This window comes from Macaca nemestrina, unplaced genomic scaffold, assembly GCF_043159975.1.
Source record: "Macaca nemestrina isolate mMacNem1 unplaced genomic scaffold, mMacNem.hap1 Scaffold_96, whole genome shotgun sequence".
NCBI lineage: Eukaryota > Metazoa > Chordata > Mammalia > Primates > Cercopithecidae > Macaca > Macaca nemestrina.
Genome location: NW_027257887.1, coordinates 183,768 through 193,651, shown reverse-complemented (window position 1 = coordinate 193,651; position 9,884 = coordinate 183,768). Strand labels below are relative to the sequence as shown.

Sequence of the window (9,884 nt, the reverse complement as noted above, 5' to 3'; positions counted from 1 at the left end):
AAGAGTTTGGTATTTTACTGAGTGGGAAAGAGCAGTACGGGGAGTTATTGTTCAAGGGTTAAAGCTATGCAAAATGGGTCAATTACAGAGATAGGCTCTAAAACATAGTACCTATAGTTATTACTGAGGTATTTTGTATTTAACAATTTGTTAAGAAGGTCGATCTTAGGGATTCTGACAACAACAACAACAACGACAACAACAACAATAAAGGGATGTAGGAAACATTTGGAGGTGATGGGTATATTATTACCTGGATATTCATTGTGGTAACAAGAGTAATATATATGTGCAAATTTGCCAAACTATATCCATTAATTACATACTGTTTTTGTATAACAATTTTACTTCAGTTCCTACTATATTGCCTGGCAAACAATACTTTATACTTAAAGTAAGAGCAATGATTATTGCATGTGCATGTTGAAAATAATAAAGAAAGCAGGTGGCAATAAGACATCCTGAGTCTTTTGGAAATAATAGCATTCACCTGCTTTCTCATCCATTGAGATATCACCACATTTAGGTACTTGTGTGTCCCCGGAAGTTTCTTGTGGAAGATTTAGTTATTCTCTTTTCGTTAGGCTCTGCCAACCAAGAACAAATCACAGACTCAGACAGCATCATAAAAAGGCTCAGACCTACCATGTCCAGAGACTCCAGGCTCAACCCACATTGATGCTGGCCCTTCAGCCATGAGACTCCATTTGCTTCTTCTTATTCTCCTTCTTTTTTCAATTCTTTTATCCCCAGGTAAGTTGGTAGCTGATTACTATAAGGTTCTGCAGATTAGAAGGCTATATCCCTGGCCAAACAAGATCCTAGAATCAGTTCTGTGGGTTCAAGAACCTAATATTTACAGATTCACTAAGATTATAATAGGGAAAAATAGAAAAGAGACTCATTTAGCAGTAGCTCCTGTTGATAAGATTCCATCCATGTTTTTTGATCTAGTGAGTGGATATAATAATGGATGCTGCTGAAATTCAATCCTGTCAGATCAAACTGCCTACATATCAATTTCCATGCCCCACCAAGGCATCTCAAGATACAAAGTAAGGATACAACAGAACGTGACCTCAATGAGATGCCTTTGTGGGACCTGGAAATTTATATGCAGGCAGTTAGATCTGACAGGATTGAATTTCAGCAGCATTTATTATTATATTTGCTCACTAGGTCAAAAGAGATGGATGGAATTCTATCAATAGGAGCTACTGCTAAATGAGTGTTGACAAATCTGAAAGTTTTATTCAAAGAGACAAACAGAAAAATTATAATCCTAGAATAAGTGAAAATTATATGAGAGACTTTTCAAAATAAATTCTATTTTACGTGGCTATGAATAACAAATGATTTGCAAAGTGAAACTTAGGACTAGAAAGGAGAGTTAAAGGAACTTCAGACAAGTGAATTAATAATAAGTAAAGACACCAAGAAGTGCCGCTCGTGGTATATTACAGGTAACCACACAGAAATGGGTAACATCACTTTCAATACTAAACCAGCTAAAATTTAATGGTCTAAGCATGCATTTTGAGGGCTTTTGGAAAAAAACAGCATAATAAACCTAAAGAAGATAAAAGGAAAGTTATAAATACAAAATATAAATTAATGAAACAAATGAGAAAAAAACTAGCATTTTAAAAAACGCTTTTCATAAAGTCTAATATACTTTATAATAACCTGGCAACACTGGACAAATGAGAACATGCTTAAAATAACTATTGCAGGAATGAAAGGTTAATGTCAAAACATGTTTCAGAGATTCAAATAATTTTTTAAAAAATATATTTGTGTATTATATTCCCTCTTTGCTGTGTACTGGGGGATTTTCCTGTTGCAGTTCACTACATCATGTGTCATCAATTGTGACTGTGTCATCAATTTTTATGCTAGTAAATTATTACCATCAGCATACAAATATGCTGTTAAGCATGTCCTTGCTTTTCTTCTGATGCCAGCTGTCAATCTATTTTTTGCTCTAGTTTTCAGCAAAACATCTTATAAGAGTTGTCCATACTCTCTGTCTTCAATTCCTCTCCTCTCATTGTCTCTTAAATATATCACAGTTGGGCTCTCTCCCCTTTTTTCGATCATGTTATTGACACCACTTTTGTCAAAGTTACCAATAATCTCCATATTGCTAGATCCAATGATCATTTTTTACTACAACTTTAATTGGCCGATTAGCAGCATTTGACACAAATAATCACTTCCTTCTTCATAGTATACTTTCTTCACTTGGCTTCCAAGACAGCACATTCACTTGATTCTCAGCCTATCTCACTGGAGCTACCATTTCGGCTTCCTTTGTTTCTTCCTCATCTTTTCCCGTCACACTTCCTATTGGAGAGCTCCAGAGCTCAGTTCCTGATCCTCTTCTCTTCTCCCTAACCACACACTCTGGAGGGGCTCAGCAAGTCTCATCCTCTTAAATTCTCCTTTTGGACCTCCTTTTGAACTGCAGTCTTATAATAAATTATCCAACTGCATAACTGGTATATCTACTTGGACACTGAATTTCAAAAGTCATAGATATCCAAAATTGAACTCATGATTTTCCCTCATAAACCACTACATACAGATTTTCTCTTCTTGCAGAATGCCATGGTCAGCACTGGAGCCTCTCTTAGCTCTCCTGTACACTTTCATCCTCAGCAAGCCTCTATCTCTGCACCTCAAGAATCTCTCAGGGCTCCCATCCCTTGCCCAGCCTTGGACAGTAGCTGCCTCACACTCAGTGAAAGACCAGAGAATCTGCTTCTCTCATCTACCTGCCCTGCCCTGTCTTCAGACATCAGGTCCCTCTGCTTATGCACCTGTGAGAAAAGAGAGTGAAGGGGGCATTGTCTCAGCTCCCCCACCCACTCCCCAGTAACAGAGGATTTTACCCGATTCTCACAGTAAGACCTTTACCTTGCTCTCACCTCAAACTGCAGCAGTTCCTACATGCCTGTCCCTCAAAAGGGTCTCAGGTAGTTCTGCTCTCCATCCGATCTTACCTAGGAGCACACAAGATAGGTCATGAAAAAACCATTAGTGGGGTCGGGTGCTGTGGCTCACGCTTGTAATCCCAGCACTTTGGGAGGCCGAGGTGGGCAGATCACGAGGTCAGTGGCTAACACGGTGAAACTCCGTCTCTACTAAATACAAAAAACGAGCCGGGCACGGTGGCATGCGCCTGTAGTCCCAGCTACTTGGGAGGCTGAGTCAGGAGAATGGCTTGAACCCTGGAGGCGGAGGTTGCAGTGAGACAAGATCGCGCCATTGCAATCCAGCCTGGGTGACAGAGTGAGACTCCAAAGAAAGAAAGAGAGAGAGAGAGAGAGAGAGAGAGAGAAAGAGAGAGAGACAGAGAAAGGAAGAGAGGGAGGGAGGGAAGGAGGAAGGGAGGAAGGAAGGAAGGAAGGAAGGAAGGAAGGAAGGAAGGAAGGAAGGAAGGAAGGAGAAGGAGAAAGAAAGAAAGAAAGAAAGAAAGAAAGAAAGAAAGAAAGAAAGAAAGAAAGAAAGAAAGAAAGAAAGAAAGAAAGAAAGAAGCATTAGTGAGGGAAAGTGAGTGAGAGTGAGTGTGTTTGGGCCCCTACTGATGATGCTAAACTATCACAAGCCCACACTCAGCCTTTCAACATTTGCTGGAGATTCACTTGTTTCCTTTTTATCTCCATCAAGGGCAGCTTCCTCCTGCTTCTGCTGCTGCAACTCAGCTAGGCACAAAGCATCTGTGGATCCGTTCTTTTTTCAGCAGGGCTTCATCACTCTGAATTTAAAATAATTAGCTTTTTTTGAGACCTCAGTTCTGTGTTTCAAAATGAAATCTATGATCTATAGATTATCCAGCTTATTCTCTTTGTCAGGGCAAGAGCATTTTTCTACAACTTTCTAAATTCTAAACAAAAGTAAAAGTTCACTTCTTTTCAGAATCCCCACATGTCAGAAAGTGTTACTATTATCATCAGTTTAGTGATATTTATGGAATTCCAAGTTGACTCTAATATCAGCTTTTGGGTTAAGTTCTTTCTTTCTGATATGTAGCCTTTGAAATTTTATTTGCTGCAGATCTTTTGGTAGTGAACAATTTTAATTTTTATCTGTCAATTTCATATTGTTATTTTTGATCTTGAAAGACAGCATTACTGAGTACCCAATTCTATATTAACAGTTATTTTCTCTCGACATTTGTTGATACTAGTTTACTCATTTTTAGTGAATGAGTGAACAAGTGAATCTCCAGCAAATGTTGAAAGGCTGAGTGTGGGCTTGTGATAGTTTAGCATCATCAGTAGGGGCCCAAACACACTCACTCTCACTCGACCTCCCTCACTAATGCTTTTTTCTTTCTTTCTTTCTTTCTTTCTTTAATAATCAGATAAATATTATTTCATTATAAATTATCCTTTTTTCAATGTTTGTATGGTCTGGTGTTTGGTTTTAATGTTTTATAATTTAACTAAAGTGAGTTGATTTTTATATCATCTGTTAGAAATATATTCTTTGAATCAATGGGTTTATACCGTTTCTTAATTTCTTTCTGAGAATCTCTTGAAATGGTGAATCCTTTTACACTTCTCTCCCCCCATATTTGAATTAAATAAATGTTAGACCTTCTGTTTCCATGCTACATTCTGGGTATATCATGTAAACATTTTTTTCTTCACTAGTTATCCTCTTACCTGTGTCTAATATATCATTAATAACCTGCATTATTTTTAAATTATTTTTTTGTTTCAGACCTGCCTTTTTTTTTTTTTTTTTTTTTTTTTGGAGATGGATTCTCGCTCTGTTGCCCAGGCTGGAGTGCAGTGGTGTGATCTTGGCTCACTGCAACCTCCACCTCCCGGGTTCAAGAGATTCTTCTATCTCAGCCTCCTGAGTAGCTGGGACTACAGGCACCCGCCACCATGCTCGGCTAATTTTTATATATATATTTTTTAGTAGAGACAAGGTTTCACCATCTTGGGCATTCTGGTCTTGAACTCCTGACCTCGTGATCCACCCATCTTGGCCTCCCACAGTGCTAGGATTACAGGCATGAGCCACCATGCCCAGCCAGACCTGCCCATTTTTTCCATCATCTATATTGTTTTACTATTGTTTTTACATCTTTGTAATAGTAGATTGTTTCTTTAAACAATTGATACACACCTGCTTAATTATTTCTCCACATTGATGATTCCAATATATTTAGTTTTAAAGGGTCTACATATGCTATTCATTTCATTAACTTTTATTCCTGGTGTCTTGCTTACCTGATCATTTTTAGTACTGAACTCATTGTTCATCCTTAACCTGACATCATTTTATGGTCTGAAATGAGAATGCTATTATCCAGACTTCCTCTGTGAAGCTGACTCAATGCTTTAACTCAATATAGAAGTTTCAGCATTAACAAACTGGAATTTCTGATGGCCCAAGAGTCAGTAGTACCATCATTAGCATTACTGATCATAGCAGATCTTCCCAGAAGATCTGGGAAACCCTCACCCCCCTCCATCAGTTATCCAGTACAAAGTGCCCACTGCTCAAGCTCCAGTTCACAGACTATTTTTGTGTTTGCAAGAGGAGATATTTTAAGAACTTGCCTAACCATTTTCAGGGATAGAAATGTTTCAAAGAGATCCTCTACTATATATTTGTTCTATAGCAGCAGTCACTTGAGAGCAGCTCACTTGCAGTCATGGCCAAAAGCCTAAATCTTTCTTTCATTCTAGTCACACCTATTTTGTATCTTTTGGGGATATCTCAGATTCAGATGCATTCATAGTATTCTATGATTTGGGACACTACTACAGATTCTTCAAAATGTTACAACATTCCAATGGTATTTTGGGAGGTATAGAAGGAGAGGAAAAACAATGGGCTCAAGTCTCCTCTGACTTCTCTTCTTACAATATGTTTCATTGTTCAAAACTTTTAGAACTATATTAATACAGCATTGACAGTGGACATTCTTCTTTTCCTTCTGACTTTAATAGGATTGAAGGAATGTTTTGCTATGAAGTTGCTATATGGGTTGTATTCAGACAAATTTTGACTTTGTAAAGGCAATATTCTCCTCATTATTTTTAAATGCTTACCAGGATTCACAGTATTATTTTCAGTTCTCCCTGTTTAAAGGCATATTTAAATAACTTGATGACTTGGATATATTATATATGTTACTCTGCTACAGAAACAGAAAAACCACCACCAAATTATATTCTAAGATACTTGGTACACCAATTGCACCATCTTTTTTTTATCTAAGACATTCAATTCTTCCACAGGTGGGAGCACATGAATTAGCATCGTTTACTACTTGTAGCTTTCACTACAGACTTTCAGACTTATGGTGCCTAAAAGAAATAGAATACTTCTAGCTGGGTTTAAAAGCTACAAATAAACAGAGGAAATATACACTATTTTGAAAGTACCACTTGAGTGTTATGCATGTATTTCAATATTATGTTGCTAATTTTAATTGTTCGAAGTTAAAGAGCTTAAACCTCCCCCTCATGCATTCCTGAATCACCCATTACTCCCACACATACATTGTTTGATACAGCATAAACCTAAGTAAATAAAGATGTGGCAAAATGAAAAAAATAAAATAACGTTATACCATTCTCATCTGTGAATGGCATCAGTAGACAGATGTGAATAAAAGTAATGTGATTATCATTTTAAAAATCATCTTTAATAGGATCCATTTACTATTAAATGAACATTTGCTTAATGAATAATAAATCTTTGACACAATGAAAACTATTAATGCAGAGTGAGACCAAAATGAAGGTAATAACTGATTTTTTCCTAACCCTTGCTTTAGTTGGTCTTTCCACTAGACTGTCACTTTATTTTAAGGATATTATAATAGCACAAAGCCGTCAGCTTTACCATTAGAGAGATCTTCATTAAATTATCTTTGTTGTAATAAAGGTCATCTGGAGGAAATACTGGTCTGGACACAATAATAAATGTTAAGCTTTCTAATATTTTCCACTTTTAGACACAAATTGAAAGGATCATTTATAATGTCAAAAATATACTCTTTTTCTAACTAATCTATCCTATGACTAAGACACTATTAGCAATTAAAGTAGATAGAGCAAATCTAAATGTGGAGAGAAAAAGTAATTTCCACTTACGTTTGGACAGATGAAAGCACGGATAAATTGAAAGCCTGAAATATTAGCTTGGGGGAATGAAATCACTTGGGGGAGCAAGAGCAGGATACACCAGTCTTTAACTCTATACTTCCCCCAAGAAAAAATATATAGATAGCTAAGTACAAACCAAAATAGCACTGGGAGGGTTCAAGGGACCACTTAAGAAGCTACGGCAACACAGTGAAGCCAAAAAAAAAAAAAAAAAAAAAAAAAGAAAAAAAAAAGAGAGAGAGAGAGTGAAAGAAAAAAAAAATAGCCATATAGAAAAAAACAACTGCTGAAATCAGCATACCTGAGACTGCAGAAATATCTTTTTTGGCTAGGAACGAAAAAAAGCAGAAAGGGACTATCAGTATCAGCCACAAGGTGGAACCACCATGGCCCTCAGTAACCCACTCTGGCAGAAGACACTGGCATTTTTGCCCTGCGGTAAGCAACAGCCATTTCTGAGAGAAAACGCAGAGGAAAAGATGAAGATGTACCATCCCCTCCCACAGCTCTTTTCCCCCACTGAAAATACCGTGACTGTTGTGCCAAACCAGGATTGGAACTACTACCTTTCTTAATCTGCACGTGTCTCTGACATATGAGCAGCAACCATTTCAAAAGCTCCCACGTAAAAATGCTCATACTAAATTTATTCTCTTACTTAAGAGTGTTTATGGATTTACATTCCATTTGTGGACTATGTAGATCTCACTGGATCTTCTTTCCTGCAGTAAGAGGTGGTTTGGGTGCTGCTGAAGGTCATTGTCTCAATTTGTCTGGTGTTTGCAGAAGAGATGTCTGCAAAGTAGTAGAAGATCAAATTGGTGCCTGCCGAAGAAGGATGAAGTGCTGTAGAGCATGGTGGATTTTAGTGCCAATTCCAACACCACTTATCATGTCAGATTATCAAGAACCCCTTAAACCTAAGTTGAAATGAAACTGATGTAAAATAAAAATACATCAAAAGTGAAGTTCTTTGCATCTAAGAATATTGAAATATACATATTAAGTACTTCCATCTTGATCACCATCTTGTATTTTCACTTATCAACATAAATGAATAAATACTAATTTCAAATATACCCAATACTATTTCTTTGTGAGTCATTAACAGATCTTAACAAAACCTTTAAAAATGAGAAAACTGTTATTTTTGTTTTCCAAGATGGTGGATTGAAGGCATTGTTAGCCTGCCTCTTGCACTTGGAAAGACAAAGTGGTGTGTAGAGATTCACACTGAACTTTCTTTCAAGAAGCAACAGAGGAACTTAATAGGAAAATTGAAATAAGCCACAGACCATTTGAAAGAAGCAGCAGGATGCAGGTTACGCCATAAGCTAGGCAGAAAATTTTGAGTTTCCAGGGTGTGAGAGGGGGATAAACTGACTGTAAGATATACACTTCCATTGGGAAACCTATCAATCTAGGCCATAGGGGAAGGCCTTAATCCTACTCAGAGCTGGAGTTGATTTAGTGAAGGGTGATGAGTATATGAGGAGTGGCATTGGGATGTGCTTTGAGTCTCCAGCACGTTCCCAGTTTCTGGCAGGATGGAGGGAAGCCATTTCCGATTCTACCTCAGAGAGGACCTCCCAGAAGTCTGCCAGCTAACTCAAATGGTGGTCACAGGTTGAGAGAACCTTCCAACTGAAATGTTTGATATAATCTTGTGAGGGGACAAACTCCCCAGGCCAGAACTGAGAGGTGAGTGGGACGTGTGATGCAGCAGCAAGCACAGGAGCTGGATGTCCCTGCTCTGCAGGTGGATCAGGAGGGATGTGGCCTGAAAGCTGCAGTTGCTGTCTCAATAGGAGAGGCTTATGGTATGGGTCAGTTTTGAGCTCTGAGTTCAGACTTCTTGAAACTTAGCTAGCTACTCCCAGTGGAACACTGTGGGTGTGAGACCTGCCTTGCCAAGGGTGTGGGAGCTGGATGGGGCTTACTGCCAAGCTGCTACTCCCCATTCTTCATATGGACTCTCCTTGTACAGAGGCAGAGGCAGCTTCACTTCTCTCTGGAAAATTACCCCAGTGGCCCAAGAACTGCCTTCCAATTCCCACTGGAGCCACTGCTTGTCTCACATGTAGAGAGCCAGAGCATCACTTTACCTGACCTAGTTCCCACCTGGTTTTGCTCAACCACCTACCCTGGTAGATTAACACAAATAACAGAAGAAACTTTTAGAAGCCCTTTGGCTCTACCCGTTCCCTGAGACACCAGAGTACCTCCCATGGGTAACATAAGGCAAGTCCAAATCTCACCACTACCACCACAGCTGCCAGTCTTTTTCAAGCACCACCTCCTGGCTGAAGGCCAACTGACACAGTCCATTGGAGCATCTTGAATTCAGAACATTCAATGTCATGGCAGGCCGGGGAGCCTCCTCTGCCCTAATTTGGCTCTCTATCACACATTCACACACACACACACACGTCACACACACACATCAACCTACTGGCAAACCGAGGTAAACACACACACACACACACACACACACCCCTGCTCGATTCAGGCCATTATCCCTGATGAACATCGATGCAAAAATTCTCAATAAAATACTGGCAAACCGAATCCAGCAGCACATCAAAAAGCTTATCCACCATGTTCAAGTGGGCTGTATCTTTGGGATGAAAGGCTGATTCAACATACACAAATCATTAAATGTTATTGATCACATAAACAGAACCAAAGGCAAACACCAGACAATTATTTTGATACATGCAAAAATGCCTCTGATAAAATTCAACA

At 38.6% G+C, this 9,884-nt stretch overlaps 1 long non-coding RNA gene across 1 annotated transcript; it reads right to left on the bottom strand.

Moving 5' to 3' along the window:
• Positions 1–546: 546 nt before the first annotated feature.
• Positions 547–7,190, bottom strand: LOC139361699 (uncharacterized). The gene is made up of 3 exons (XR_011619278.1): positions 7,128–7,190; positions 2,931–3,005; positions 547–805 (listed from the first exon to the last, which is right to left on the bottom strand). It is a non-coding gene; the product is annotated as an uncharacterized lncRNA (long non-coding RNA).
• Between the last annotated feature and the right edge of the window lie 2,694 nt (positions 7,191–9,884).